Source organism: Vombatus ursinus, unplaced genomic scaffold (genome assembly GCF_900497805.2).
Source record: "Vombatus ursinus unplaced genomic scaffold, bare-nosed wombat genome assembly UNPS02004596.1, whole genome shotgun sequence".
Lineage (NCBI taxonomy): Eukaryota > Metazoa > Chordata > Mammalia > Diprotodontia > Vombatidae > Vombatus > Vombatus ursinus.
In genome coordinates, this window is record NW_020944374.1 from 4,140,356 (window position 1) to 4,156,753 (window position 16,398).

General features: G+C 40.1%; 1 pseudogene; it reads left to right on the plus strand.

Moving 5' to 3' along the window:
• The first annotated feature begins 1,092 nt into the window (after positions 1–1,092).
• LOC114025306 lies at positions 1,093–3,067 on the plus strand (annotated as a pseudogene).
• Positions 3,068–16,398: the final 13,331 nt, after the last annotated feature.

Consider the following 16,398-nt stretch of genomic DNA (forward strand, 5'->3'; position numbering starts at 1 on the left):
ATGGCTTAAGGAACAGGGAGGTAATGTGGTCAGATATGTTCTTTAGGAAAATCATTTTGGCAGATGACTGAATGATGAATTTAAGTGAACTAAGATGGTAGTTGTTCAAGTGGAGAAAGGGGGATATATCTGAGATATGTTGTAAAGGTAAAAACAAGAAGATTTAGCAAGAGAATGAGTAGGTGAGGTGAGTCTGAGTGAGGAGTCAAGGAGGGAGTCAAGGATGAGACTAAGATTGTGAGCCTGAGTGACTGAGAGATCAGTAGTGCCCTTGAAACTAACAGAGGGATTTGGGAGGTGGAGGTGGGGGGAGAAACCACTGGAGGGTAGAGATAATGAGTTCAGTCCTGGATGTGTTGAGTTTGAGATGCCTATAGGACATTCAGCTCAAGATGTCTAACAGATAGTTGGTGCTGTGGAATTGTAGAGCAGGAGAAAGATAGTAAGGCAGGCTATATGGGTGTGTTAATCATGTGAATAGACAGAAGTAAACCCATGGGAGCTGAAGAGATCACCAAGGGAGAGAGTATAAGAAAGGGAGAAAGAAAAGAAGAGTGCCCAGGGCAGAGCCTTAAGGCTGAAAACTCTTAACTTCTCTTTTACCTTTTTTTTTTTCTTTACCTTTCCAGGTTCTTCATTTGGAGGACACTGGGCATAACTGTGGCTTAAGCCTTTGACAAACTTGGCTGGGGGGTTTAGACGCTAAGAGGAATGGGCAAAAGAGCATGCACAGCAGGGGTTCTTAACCTGTGGACTGCAAACTATTTTTTTTTTTAACAACTTGATAAACTCTCTTCCAATGTAACTGGTTTCCTTTGGGATCCTAGGCATTTTATTTTACTCATTTGAAAATATTTTCCCCACAGGTTTTATCAGATTGCCAAAGAGTTTAAGAACACGTGTCCTAAGGCCACCACAATGTAGTGTGTCTGACTTAGCCATACATATCCTTGTTTCCTCCTATAAATTTTGTGTGGAATTTAAACAGTTTGATTTATAAGGACCAAGTCTGAGGCAAGAAAAGAGGTGAGAAAACAGGTTTCCTTCAGGCTGTTGGCAAGCTGTTAGTGACTTGCGGGAAATAGGTGTAGAATGTTTGCCACCCCTCCTGCCCATGGCACAGTGAGGTGGCCCGTGGGGGAGGGAGGGTACTACAGAATAATCGATAACTGTTAAGTCAAAACCAAAGACAGCAACTCCATTTTACAAGTATATCAGTAAGGCACCTTGACTTTGCTACGTCGGCTCTAGCAAAGATTTTCCCCCCAACAAGGGACGGGCTGAAAGCTCATGAGAACTTGGCCCCTCCTCCCTACTTGGTGCGCTCCGAACTTCTATGGCAGAACTCCATCTCCAGGGGAACCGTCAAGCCGAGGCCCAACAAAGGCGCAAAGGCAGCAGGATTCATGATGGATGTCCAGAAAAGGGACTTGGGGCCCTTGGTAGGTGCTATTGAGCAACAGACCAGCTCCACTCGCTTTCTGGTGTTTAATTCCAAAACGGCCAAACTCATTAGTCATCACCAAGTTAAACTGGAACAGAAATTCCCCAAGGAGGGTTGGGTAGAGCAAGATCCTAGAGAGATCCTGCAGTTGGTCTACGAGTGGGTGGAGACAACGTGTGAGAAGCTTGTCCAGCTGCATGTCAACATCTCTACCATCAAAGCCATAGGGGTGAGCAACCAGAGGGAGACTACTGTGATCTGGGATAAATTTACTGGAGAGCCTCTCTACAACGCCGTGGCGTGGCTTGATCTCCGTACCAGGCAACAGTTGAGCTTCTCAGTAAGAGAATCCCTGGCAGAAACAACTTTGTCAGATCAAAGACTAGTCTCCCTCTGAGCACTTACTTCAGTGCTGTGAAGATCCATTGGCTCTTGGAGAATGTGAGAAAAGTTAAAAATGCTGTTCAGGAACAAAGAGCCTTTTTTGGGACCATTGACTCTTGGCTGATCTGGAATCTGACTGGAGGTATCACTGGAGGGATCCACTGTTCAGATGTAACCAATGCCAGCAGAACCATGCTTTTCAACATTCACTCACTAAAATGGGATGCAGAGCTGTGCAAGTTTTTTGATGTTCCTATGGATATACTTCCAGACGTCCGCAGTTCTTCTGAGATTTATGGACTGATGAAATCTGGAGCTCTGGAAGGTGTGTCATTATCTGGATGCCTGGGAGACCAATCTGCTGCTTTGGTGGGACAAATGTGTTTCGAAGATGGGGAAGCCAAAAACTCCTATGGAACTGGCTGCTTCTTACTGTGCAATACAGGTCCAAAATGTGTATTCTCTGAACATGGCCTTCTTGCAACTGTGGCTTACAAGCTGTGCCAAGACAAGCCAGTATACTATGCACTGGAAGGATCTGTTGCCATTGCTGGGGCTGCTGTTAGCTGGCTTAAAGACAATCTTGGCATCATAAAAACAACAGAAGAAATTGAAAGACTGGCTAAAGAGGCAGGGACATTTTATGGTTGCTACTTTGTTCCAGCATTCTCAGGTTTATATGCGCCATACTGAGAACAAAGCTCAAGAGGTATTATTTGTGGAATTACTCAGTTCACAAATAAACAACATATTGCTTTTGCTGCATTAGAAGCACTATGTTTCCAAACTCGTGAAATACTAGATGCCAAGAATCAAGACTGTGGAATGCCACTAACCTATTTGCAAGCAGACGGAGCAATGACCAACAACAAAAATCTAATGCAGCTTCAAGCAGATATATTGTATATTCCAGTAGTGAGGCCTTCAATACCTGAAACAACTGCACTGGGTGCCGCCATGGCAGCTAGGGCTGCAGAAGGAGTAGATATTTGGAGTCTTGAACCTGAACATCTATCAGCTGTCACCATGGAGCGGTTTGAACCCCAGATAAATGCAGAAGAAAATGAAATTCGGTATGCTACTTGGAAGAAAGCTGTGCAGAAATCAGTGGGATGGGCTACATCTCAGACCATTCTAACTCGCCATCCTAGTATCTTCTGTAGTATACCACTGGGCTTTTTTATAGTATCTAGCACGGTGCTGATAATTGGAACAAGGTACATCTCAAGAGCTCCATAAATAACTGAAATGGCTTAATGAATTCCCAAGATACAACCTTTATTATTTAACAACAACAAAAAAAATTCTAGTAATTTTCTCTGAATAAGACATTACTCTATAGCAATACAGTCATAAAGATTAGCATGACCCATAAGAATATAGCAATGTAGTAATAGGTATAGAAACATATAATGCATTTTTAAACATCAGCAGTCAGGATTGGAGGGAAGGGTCATCTGGGGGGTGCTAAACATCTGACTAACCATTATCATCTTTCTAGGATGATATCACTTCTAGGATATAGGAAGAACTCAGATTCTAGTCATACTATGTTCCATCAAATATTTTCTTATGTGATAGACTAGGATATTTATTCTCTATATTCTAAATAATTAAGTGCTAAAAAGTGAGATGCATTTTTTTTATTATTGGCCCCCAAAGGTGGCCTTCCCTATATGATAAGGAGTTTAAAAGCTTTCCTACTCAGATTTTTCATAGAAATCTTTTCCACCCCTTGAAGGAGTGGACATTTAACAACAACATATAATTTAATTTAACCTAAGTGGAATGATTCATTAGAGACACCAATATAACTACTTTTTCTGTATTTTTGGCCTGGATCTTATATGGAAGGACTTTTCCCTTTCTGGTTGGCTCCCATTCTTTTAGTTCTTGTTCATATATATATACACACACACATACATATACATATATATATATATTTACTTTGAATGTGTAACAGGAATAGCTACATGTTACACATACATAGGATTAAAATGAATAGCAAATGAATTAATATCTACTGAGATGTTTTAAGGATAATAGCTATGGCTATTGAAAGGAGAATGATGATGCACATTATTCATCAGGGAGAACATTTTCTTGAGGAACCAACATTTACAACAAAAATATACATTCCACATAAGTCAAGAAAAATAAGCTTGATTCTACAGTGAATCTTTCCTACCCCCTTTAATAGATCTCACATTAGGAGAAATACCAAAAAATTGTTTAATAAACAAGTTTTGTTCCAAATAAAGATGTTTCTGTGTTTTCATTTTGGTTGAGTATTATTATTATGGTCTTATTTTTTATGGAGTTCAGAGAAAGATAGCAACTTGCTATTCTGCCATCAGTTATTATTATACTATTTTATCATTATCTCATCCCTACCCCCCACCCCACCAAAAAAAATGAGTAGAAAAGAAGGGACTTGATTCCAAGTAAGATAAGGTGAAAATGTACTCATGAGACACTAGAGAGCTAGGATGTGGGGCAGATCACAGGGGAAGTATGGTTAGAATTTAGTTCCAAAGTGGGACATAGATTGGTTCTGAGCAACTTAAGGTGAAAGCTCACCTATCAGAGGCCTAGGGGTGGGAGTCCAAGTTCTTGTGGGAGATGGCATCGTACAGACATGGAGAGGTGCCGTCTTTGGGGCAAGGCATGGTGAAAAGGCACCTCTCCAAGTCCCAAGGGTAGGAGCCTGAGTTCAGTGGGAAGTGGAGGAGAGCCAGAGCGCAGGGGATATGATTTGGACAGGGAAAGGAAGGAGGACGGAGGTGGTTAAGACAGTGGAGGGAAAGCTCACCTCTCAGAGCCCCACAGACTGGATACTGTATTTTGATGGGAGGTGGAGAAGGGCCAGAGCAAAGGGGACAAGGTTTAGACTTGGTGCATAGCGGGTATGTTCTAAACCTGAGAAAGGTAAGCTGAAAACTCAGCTATCAGGGTCCCAGGAGTGGGAAGCCAAGTTCAGGTGGGAAGTAGATGATGGTCAGAGTACACATCAGGATATGGGCTGAAAGAGGTAGGCCTAGAATGAAATAAGGAAAATTGAAGGATTACTTATTAGAGACCCAGGGGTGGGATTCTGAGGTCTGTAAGGAGGTGGAAGAGACAGCAGCAGGGTTTGGAGGTGGGACAGGGCATGAACCTAAGCAAGAGAAGGTAAAAGGTTTGAAGGTGACACATAAACTGATTTGAAGCAGGAGAAGCTGAGAGCTCACCTCTCAGAGTTCTAGGGGTAACATTCTGAAGTCTGTGAACAGTGAAGGAGAGTCAGGGAGAATGTCTTAGATTCAGTATGGATAAAGGATGTGGCCTGGACCTGAGCAAGGGAAACTGAAAATGTACATCTCAGAGCCTCGGGGATAATTTTCTGAGTTCTGGTGGGAGGTCGAGAACAGAGAGTGAAGGGGCCACAGTCTGGATGTGGATGGGCAATGGACACATCCTGGTTCTGGGCAATGTAAGATGAAAGCTCATCTACCAGACCCCTAAGGGCAAGACTCTGAGTTCTGGTGGGAGGTTGAGGACGGTCAGACTGAAATGGAAATGATTTGGTAAGCCAAAATCTCAGCTACCAGAGCCACAAGTAAGGGAGTTCTAGTGGGAGGTGGAGGAGGGCCAGAGTGCAAGTGGCACAGTTAAGAGGTAGGATATGGCTTGGTTGGATGATAGGGAAGCTATATGGCCTAGCCCTGAGCAAGGTAAGCTGAAAATGCACCTCTCAGCGTCCCAGGTGGTAAAGTCTCAGCTCTGGTCAAGAAGAGAGGTTGAGGAGGGCCAGAATGCAGTGCAGGGGTCCACATGGTTTGGAGATGGACAGCTGGCCTGGTTCTGGGGATCATGTTAAAGCTCACTGATTAGAGCTGTAGCTACATTATTTTGAGTGCCCTGGGAGAAGAGTAAAGGTCAGAGCATTGGAAGCATGGTTTGGTTATGTATTACATATTGGATTTGGCCAGATTTGAAGCAAGGTAAGCTGAAATCTCACCCATCAGAGAGCCCTAAGAAAGTCAATCTAGTGGTGGTGGAAGAGAAAAGAGGGCCCAAGTGCAGGGGCCTTGGTTTATTTAGATAAGGCAAGGTGGCCTGGCTCTTGGCAAGGTAAGTAAAAAACCATCTCTCAGAGTCTTAGGGTTGGGATTGTGAGCTCTGTTGGAGATGGCCAGGGGACAGAGGCAGGAGGCAAGTTTAGGACATGGCTTGGACACGGACAGGGCCTGGTTTCACTGGGAGACGTGGCCTGTTTCTCCACAGGGTAAGGTGAAATGTCTCTTCTCCAAGCCCAAAGAGAGAGATTCTGGCTTCTGTGGATATGGGATAGTCACCATGTAGGCTATATTGTCATGTGGCTTATATATAGCAGAGAAGTGGAGAGCTTTCTTCTGGAGACTCCTTGCACCAGGCTAAAAGCTAACCAACTCTGGATCCTGTGACATGCCCCTGTTCATGGCTAATTTCAATATAAACTAGACAGCAGTTAACTTTATCATCAGGAGCTAGGAGATATACCCTCAGGCCTACTTCCCTCTGTGTGACCATGTGACAATCCCTACTTCACTCTCAAGACTTATTTTCTGTAGGCCAATTGTCAAGGACAGGGGAAAGAGATCAGGGCAGGGCAGCAAACATCCCCAGGGAAGAGACAAAACAAGGAGGACTGGGATTTGTTTTTTCTCCTAAATTAGGATCAGACTTGGGAGAAGATAAGGCCTAGCCTCCTTCCTAAGCCCTAACTTTGTTCATGGAGGAAAGTGGTTGTCACCAGTCTAAGACGAGGAATCCAATTACAGACACATTTTGTAATGAAATCCAACGTCTGGGGAGAAGGAAAAGGAAATGGAGAGAAGCTATTTCTCATTTTCCATCTGATATCTCCAACTGAAAAAAATTATATTAAATAGAATATCTATCTTAAAACAATATCAGAGATGTCAAGCTGCCAAAGGCAAAAACCACATAGTTAAAATGAAAACTGCCGGCATTTTACTCATCCAACAATCAGAAACTTCCCCGGAAGATACGGTCTCATTATGAAAAGTCTGAATTAAAAATCCTTTTAAAAACAGAAAGAAAAAAATCCCTGACATTTTTAGATTCAACTGGCACCTGGAAGAGAATGAGAGGGTGGCTACCTAGTACTCTTAGTACTACGTAACATTAAAAACCAGTGTGTGCCCAAGTGTGGGTAGACAGACAGACAAACACACACACACACACACACACCCCTATCCATTATTTTACCTTATGTGGAATTGGAGTCTTTCTTTGAGGAGTTTTCCTACAACAGGAAAGGAGCTGACCTTCATAATTCTTCCCCTCCAATTAGTTAAATAAATGACTTCTTTAATACATCAGATCCAGAGGCAGAGGCAAAAAGGCACAGCAGCAGTAAGAAGGGCAGCCTAGCTCCCTGACAAAGATCTAGAAAATGCATCAGACTGAATCTCGATTGGGAAATTTAAGAGTCACTGAGCCATTTTTCCAGCCCAGGTCAGGACAGGGATACAAAAAGGTGTGCTAAAATGGGGAACAGGATCTAGCTGAAAATATGGCACGTATAACATTCCCATACCTAGGGACTGAAAATGGACCAAGGCTGTGCACTAAAGCAGGAAACACTGGGACAGGAAGAATTCCCCAGGGGACCCTGGAACTAGTTCAGGGTATAGAAAGAGAAAAAAGACCAACACGAACCCAATATTTATAGCAGTTCTTTTTGTTGTGGCAAAGAATTAGAAACTGAAGGGGTGCCCATCAAATGGGAAATGGCTGAACAAGGTATGGCATATACATGTGATGGAATACTACTGTACTGCAAGAAATAATGAAGGGGATGGTTTCAGAGAAACCTGGAAGGCTTGTTATGAACTGATGAGTGAAGTGAGCAGAACTAAGAGAATAATTAATATAGCAATGCTGTAAAGACAAATGACTTTGAAAGACTTAAGAATTCTGATCAACATAATGATCAACCATAATTTCAGAGGACTCATGATGAAACATTCTGCCCACCTCTAAATAGGTGATAGATCCAGAGTGAATCTATCTAGATACCTGTCTAGACATCTATCCAGACATGGCCAACACAGTAATTTTGTTTTGCTTGACTATACCTGTTTGTAAGAGGTTTCGATTTTTTTTGCTTTTTCAATGGAGGGGAAGAGGGAGTTGATAGGAAAGTGAGAATGTAAACCTAAAAATAAAACTGAAATTTAAAAAAAAACAAATAACTGCCATCTGAGAATAAAATTATTTTTAAAAAAGAATTTAAAATATGTCAGGGATCCATAACTTTTCCCATCGTGGGTAGGTTTGGCATTTTGGTAGTAGGCTTCTTGGCACTTGGCCAGATTGGCCCTTGGATGACCAGCATACATCCTGGCACAGGACTCTACTCAAAGCCTTTCTCAAATTGGAGGGCTTGCCAGAGCTTGTGTAGAATCTTTGAGAGCCCAGGGTCACTTCCGTGCCATGGTGAGGGCTTGGAGGTCAATGACAGTTAAACAATTAAATGTCATGTTGATGAATTTTCTAGCATTGATCAGTAGGCTGGCAAATATAATAATAAGGTACTTATCATAGTCGCAAGATCTATATATAAAGATAAGAAGGACCTAGAAGCTGAATAATCTTGGGGACCCACACTGAGTATTGCCTGGCAGCTGACTTGTCTTTTGAAATAAAGGAGACAATAAAGAGGAAATATGAAAAATGGAGAAAAAATAACATTAAGGAAAGGCTTCACAATTTTATATGAAGTCACACAAAAAAATGGCTCATGTAGTCCTCCACTAGAATGGCCCTGTTATAGACAGAGTAGGTAGCTGCCCACATTGCTGCTTAAGAAGTACACCTCCCTCCCCCCGTCACAAAAAAAAATCCCCACATTGGAATATTTTTTCACAGTTTTTCATTTATTTATTTTTAACATTCTTTTCTTTTTTAAGTTTTGAGTTCCAGATTCTCTCCTTCTCTTCCAACCCTCCCCTACCCACTGAAAAAGCAAACAATATATTAATTATATATGTGAAATCATGTAAAACCTATTTCCACATTAGCTATATAACAAAGCAAAAAAAAATTAAGATAGTGAGAAAATTATACTTCAATTTGCACTCAAGAGTCCATCAGTTATCTCTCTGGAGGTGGATAGCATTTCATCATGAGTCTTTTGGAATTGTCTTAGATCGCTGCATTGATCAGAGTAGCCAAGTCTTTCACAATTGATCATCATTACAAAATTGCTCTTACTGTTCATGATGATTTCCCAGTTCTTCTCACTTAACTCTGCATTAGTTCATAGGTCTCGCTATGTTTTTCTGAAACCATACCCCTCATCATTTCTTATAGCACACTAGTTCTTCATTTTATGTATGATCTCATCCCATTCACATTCACAGTTATGACTACTGTGTATTTTCTTCCATCCTATTTTCATCTGTTTATCCTTCTCTCTCTCTGTCTGTTTTACTTCTGACTACTGCCTCCCTTAATCCACCTTCCCTTTTATAACTCCTCTCTCTTGTTCGGCCATTCCCCAACTGATGAATATCCCTTCAATTTTCAATGCTTTGCCAGCACCAAAAGAGCTGCTATATTTTTGAATATGTAGGTCCTTTTCCTTTTTCTTTGGTTTCTTTAGCTTATCGACTTAGTAGTGATATTGCTGGGTAAAAGGGTAGGCACAATTTTGTAGCCCTTTAGGCAGAGTTCCAAATGGTTCTCCAGAATGGTTTTTCAATTTAAAACTCCACCAATAATGCACTCACATCCCCATTTTTCCACATTCCCTCCAGCATTTCTAATTTTCCTTTTCTATCATGTAAGCCAATCTGATAGGTGTGAGGTGGTACCTCAGTTAATTTGCCTTTTCCTAATTATTAGTGATTTAGAATATTTTTTCATATAACTATCGATAGTTTTGATTTCTTCTTCTTCTTCTGAAAACTGCCTTTTTATATCCCTTGAACATTAATCAATTGGGAAATGGCTACTATTTTTATAAATTTGACTCAGCTCCTTATATATTTGAGAAATAAGACCTTTATTGGAAAGACTTGCTGTAATTTTTTTTTTTATTCCTTCATTGTCTATGGTGCCTTTTAGCAAAATGTAGTTTCCCTTGCTTATCTCTTTTAATTAGGTCTATTTTTGCTTTTGCCTTGTCTGAAATTATGATTACCACCCCTGCCTTTTTTACTTCAGGTGAAGCATATCAGATTCTGCCCCAGCCCTTTATTGTAACTCTGTGTGTGTCTTTCTGTTTCAAGTTCATTTTTTTTTGCACACAATATATTGTTGGATTCTGGTTTCTAATTCATTCTGCTGTCTGCTTCCATTTTATGTGTGATCTCATCCCATTCACATTCACAGTTCCTCCCTTAATCCACCCTCCCTTTTATTACCCCTTTCTCTTTCTCTTAGTCTCTTCTCCCCTCCTCTTTCCCTATTAGGTAATATAGATTTCTATACCCAACTGGGTTTGTAAATATATTCTTCCCTGTTTGAACCAATCCTAATGAATAAGGTTCAAGTGCTATGTGTCAACCCTCACCTTTTCCTCCTCCACTGTAAAAGCTCTTCCTTGCACATCTCTTCTATGTAAGAAAAATTTCCCCATTCTACCTCTCCCTTCCCACTTATCCCAGTACATCCCTCTTTCTCAACGCTTTTTTGGGAGATCATCCCATCATAGACAACTCACAACAGTGCCTTCTATATAAAATACTTCTAACTGCCCTAATAACGATAAAGTTCTTAGGAGTTCCACATATCATCTTCCCATACAGGAATGTAAACACTATATTCAGTTGCTTAAGATTACTCTTTCATGTTTACCTTTTTATGCTTTGCTTGAGTCTTGTGTTTGAATGTCAAATTTTCTATTCAGCTCTGATCTTTTTATCAGGAATATTTGGAAGTTCTCTATTTCATTAAATATCCATAGTTTCCTCTGAAGGATCATACTTAGTTTTGCTGGGTAGGATATTTTTGGTTGAAATTCTAGCTCCTTTGCTTTCTGGTATATTACATTCTAAGCCCTCTAGTCTTTTAACATGGAAGCTGCTAAATCTTCTGTGATCCTGACTGTGGCTCCATAATATCTGATTTTTTTTCTTTCTGGCTGCTTTAAGTATTTTCTCCTTGACCTGGGAGCTCTGGAATTTGGCTATAGTATTCCTGGGAGTTTTCATTTTGGGATCTCTTTCAGAAGATGAGCAGTAGATTCTTTCAGTTTCTATTTTACTATCTGGATCTAATATATCAGGACAGTTTTCCTTAATAATTTCTTAAAATATGATATCTTGGATCTTATTTTTGTCATGCCTGTCAGGTTGTCCAATAATTCTCAGATTATATCTTCTTAATCTATTTTCCAGGTCAGGTTTGCCAATGAGATATTTCACATGTTCTTCTATTTTTCATTCTATTAACTGTTTTATTGTTTCTTGAAGTGTCGAGTCATTAGCTTCCACTAGCCCAATTCTAATTTTTAAGGACTTACTTTCTTCATAGAGCTTTTATACCTCTTTTTCCATTTGGTCAATTCTGCTTTTTAAGGAATTCTTGTCTTCAGTGACTTTTTGTAATTCCTTTTCCATTTGGCCTATCCTGCTTTTAAATCAGTTCTTTTCTTCAGTGAATTTTAGGCCAATTCTGTTTTTTTTTTATTAATTTATTTTGATTTATCAACAATCACTTCCATATGCTTTTGAGTTTAAAATTTTTCTCCCCCGTCTTCTTCACCTCCCTCCCCAAGATGGTGCACAATCTGATATAGGTTATACATATACATTCCTATTAAACATATTTTCACATTAGTCATGTTGTAAGGAAGAATTAGAACCAACAGGAGGAACCACTAGAAAGAGGAAACAAAACTCAACAAAAGATGAAAAAAAAACAACTAGCAAATAGTATGCTTCAATCTGCATTCAAATTCCATACTTCTTTCTTTGGGTATGGATAGCATTTTCCATCACAAGGCCTTTGGAGATATCTTAGATCCTTGTATTGCTGGGAAGGGCTAAGTTTATCAATATTAGTCATTGCACAACATGGCTGTTATTGTGTACAACATTCTCTTGGTTCTGCTCACTTCACGCAGCATCAGACCATACAAGTCTTTCCAGGTTTTTCTGAAGTCAGCCTGTTCATCATTTCTTATAGCACAATAGTATTCCATGACATTCATATACCACAACTTGTTCAGCCATTCCCCAATGGATGGGCATCCTCTCAATTTCCAATCCTTTGCCACCACAAAAAGAGCTCTATAAATATTTTTGTACATGTGGGTCCTTTTCCCATTTGTATGATCTCTTTGGGATATAGACCTAGAAGTGCTATTGCTGGATCAAAGGGTATGCACATTTTTATAACCCTTTGGCCATAGTTTCAAATTGCTCTCCAAAATGGTTGGATCATTTCACAACTCCACCAACAATGCATTAGTGTTCCAATTTTCCCACATCTTCTCCAACATGTATCATTTTTTTGTTTTGTCATCTTGGCCAGTCTGATAGGTATGATATGGTACCTCAGACTTGTTTTGATTTGAATTTCTCTAATCAATAGTGATTTAGAGCATTTTTTCATATGACTACAGATAGCTTTAATTTCTTCATCTGAGAACTGCCTGCTCATATCCTTTGACCATTTATCAATTGGGGAATGCCTTGTATTCTTATAAATTTGACTTAATTCTCTACATATTTTAGAAATGAGGCCTTTATCAGAGACACTGGTTGTAAAAATTCTTTCCCAATTTTCTACCTTCCTTCTAATCTTAGTTTCATTGGCTTTGTTTGTGCAAAAACTTTTCAATTTAATGTAATCAAAGTTATCCATTTGGCTTTTTGTAATGTTCTCTATCTCCTGTTTGGTCATGAATTCTTCTGTTCTCCATAGATTTGATAGGTAAACTATTCCTTGCTCTCCCAGTTTGCTTATAGTATCAGCCTTTATATCTAAATCATGAAGCCATTTTGACTTTATTTTGATATATGGTATGAGATTTTGATCCATGCCTAGTTTCTGCCATACGCTTTTCCAGTTTCCCCAGCAGTTTTTTTCAAAGAGTGGGTTCTTATCCCAGAAGCTGGGGTCTTTGGGTTTATCAAATAATAGATTACTACAGTCATTGACTACTGGTTCTTGCATGCTTAACCTATTCCACTGATCCACCACTCTATTTCTTAGCCAGTACCAAGCAATTTTGACAATTGCTGCTTTATAATACAATTTAAGATCCGGAATGGCTAGGCCACCTTCTCCTGCATTTCTTTTCATTAGTTCCCTTGATATTCTGGACCTTTGGTTCTTCCAAATGAATTTTGTTATTATTTTTTCTAATTGTAAAATAATTTTTGGTGGTTTGATTGCTATGGCACTGAATAAGTAACTTAGCTTAGGAAGAATTATCATTTTTATTATATTAGCTCAGCCTACACATGAGCAACTGATGTTTTTCCAATTATTTAGATCTGACTTTATTTGTGTAAAAAGTGTTTTGTAATTGTGTTCATAGAGTTCCTGGGTTTGTTTCGGGAGGTAGACTCCTAAATATTTTAGAATGTCTATAGTAAGTTTAAATGGAATTTCTCTATCTCTTGCAGTTGGGTTTTATTGGTAATATATAGAAATGCCGATGATTTATTTGGGTTTATTTTATAGCCTGCAACTTTGCTAAAGTTGTTTATTATTTGAAGTAGTTTTTTTACTTGATTCTCTAGGCTTCTCTAAGTATATCATCATGTCATCTGTAGAGTGATAGCTTTGTTTCTTCTTTGCCTATTCTAATACCTTCAATTTCTTTTTCTTCTCTTATTGCTAAAGTTAATGTTTCCAGTACAATATTGTATAACAGTGGTGATAATGGACATAAAATCTGTTTTTAAGGTGTTATTTTCTTCAGTATTTTTGTGCCTCTTTTACCACCAAGCTATTAATTCTCTTTTCATAATTGTCTTGCATTAATAAAATTTCTATTCCATATCTTTCCTCTACCACTCTTATCTCTTTCTTGAACTCTTCCAGGAATTCTTTCTGGACTTGTATCCAATAAGCTTTTTGCATTTATGATTTTGTTATAGTTGTTTTCATGTTGTTGTCTTCTTCTAAGTTTATGTCTTGTCTTCTCTGATACCATAGTAGCTTTTATGGTCAAGTGCTTTTTTTGTTATTTGCTCATTTTTCCAGCCTATTTCTTGACTGGGGCACCATGCCAAGCTCCAACCTTTTTTGTGCTGCTATTTTCAGAGCTAGTTCTAGGGGTCTGCAAGTTTTCAGTACTTCCAAGATGGTGTTATCCTGGGAGCAGTGTAACACTGCTTTCCCAGCTTGATTTCTGATTCTTACCCAGGTAGGGGTTTGCTTCTCTGTAACAGCAAGTACTAGTGCTTCTCTGTGCCCCTGAACTATGACCCAGAACTGCTTATGGGCAATAGTTACCAATAAGTACCAGCTGTGCCCAGTGCCAGCAAAGGGTCTCCTGTAATCTCTTTGTGCCCATTTGTCTGATCCCCTTACCATCTCTGGGCTGAGAGCTCCCAAAGCTGCTGCTGCTGTTACTGGGGCTGTCTCCAAGGCCCACTGCTGGTGTTCCTGCTGCATTCTGGGCTTGTGCCCACTCCTGTGTCATAGACCTCTCCTGCAGACTTTCAAAGTTGTCCTATGCTGGAAAAATGTCTCCCTGTGACCTTTTGATGGCTCTGCTGCTCCAAAATTTGATTTAAGGCATTATTTTAAAGTTGTTTGGAGAGGAATGTTAGGAGAGTTCATCTGGGTCCTGGCCTTTACTCCATCATCTTGACCAAAGAATTTCTTAGTGTTATTTTCTCTCCAGAAGCCTCTTTTTAAAAAATACTTAATAAGAATGAATGAAGGGGAAATTATCAATCATTAGCACCTTAAGTGAATAAGTTTATTAAATTAGCTAGCTAAGACTACAAAATTCAATGTCATTCAATTCAACATACATTAAGCACCTATCTTGTGAAGACCACCATACTGGGGAGCAGAAGGGAAGGGAGTAAGTGTTTATTAAATGCCTACTAAGTGCTAGGCACTGTCCTGAGTGCCTTACAAATATTACCTCTTGATACTCAACCATGTGAAGTAGGTGTTACTATTAACACCCACATTTTACCACTGAAGACAATGAAGCAAACACAGGTTCAGTGACTTTCCCAGGGCTGCACGGCTACAAAATATCAGAGGCTAAATTTGAACTCAGATCTTCCTCTATATCCACCAGTTCACCTAGCTGCTTCTTTAGGGTTAGGCCACAATAAAATGGTGGAAAAAAGTGGTAGGAGGGAAAGAGACTAGACCCTCTAGCCACCTCCCAAAATAGACAGTGTAAGGGAAGGGGTTTGGTTAGCCAAGGGAAACTTGGTGAGGGAAAAATCACCGGAAAAGTATAGGAGATTCCAAAGGGAAAAGGAGTTCCCACAAAAGTCGAGAGAGTGGCATGTTGACAAGCAGGTGCAACTTGTCCCCAGCCCTGTGCACATAGCCTTGCTGCCCTAGGTCATTCACTAGGACCTCTGGGAACTTCAGTTTCCTCATCTATCAACTGGGCAGATTAATCCTAGTATTGCATACTTCAATGAGCTGTGTAGAAAGAACTGACTTGCCTAAGGTTACCAAGTGACAATGCTGCCATTTAAAGCTGAGTCTTTTGATTCCAAGTTCCTTGCATTTTCTATTGCATCATATTAGAAAGGAAGTAAAAGGTGTCCTGCTTGGACTTCCTTTGAGCCCCTCACAAGGCCAAGCCATTAGTTATTTATTTGCTGTGTCTGGATCTGTGATTTCATCAATGTAGGGAACTCCCAGTGTGGAACTCTCTCAACTGATGGGCAACTTACTTATAACCTTGAGAGGACATAGTGGATAATGCCATCCACCCACCTTTTGAAATCACAAAGACCTAGGTTGAGAACATAAGATGGATGTGTTGCTTTAACTTAACTAAGGTACAAGGAAAAGGAAAAAAAAAGAGAAGAGAAAGGAAGAGTCTTGGATTTAGAACTGGAAAAGAACTGATCCAATCCAGAGAGGGAGATAGAGAGAGAGAGAAAGAGAACATGTGACTTGGCCAAGACTACAACATGAATTCAAGGCAGGACTGTCCCCCAGGTATCTCAGTTCAGCCTCCACACTCAGAAAAGAAAAGAGGGGATCATATGGTGGTGAATGAAAGGGCGGGGTCTACAACAGTCATTCAGTGACACCTCTGCTATGGTTGGCCTAGTCCTGGTAGAGCCTGACATTGGGCAAGAGAAGAAGGCAGTTGGCAACTCTTATCACTCCAGAAGGTACTGGGTGATCCTGGCCAGCCTTGATTAATTTGGTTCAGTACGCTTCATGTATCTCTACGCGAGGCTCTGCAGAAGGTACTTGGGAAAACAAGCAAAAAGAAGAAACCCCTATCTTCAAGGAGCTCACATTTTAAGGGTGGGGGGAAGCAGAGCCTACAGCATGTAAACAGCCACAGGAGCATAAGATCACTGGAGCAGAGAGGGGGTGGGGTGTCAGGAACAGTTCCTTGC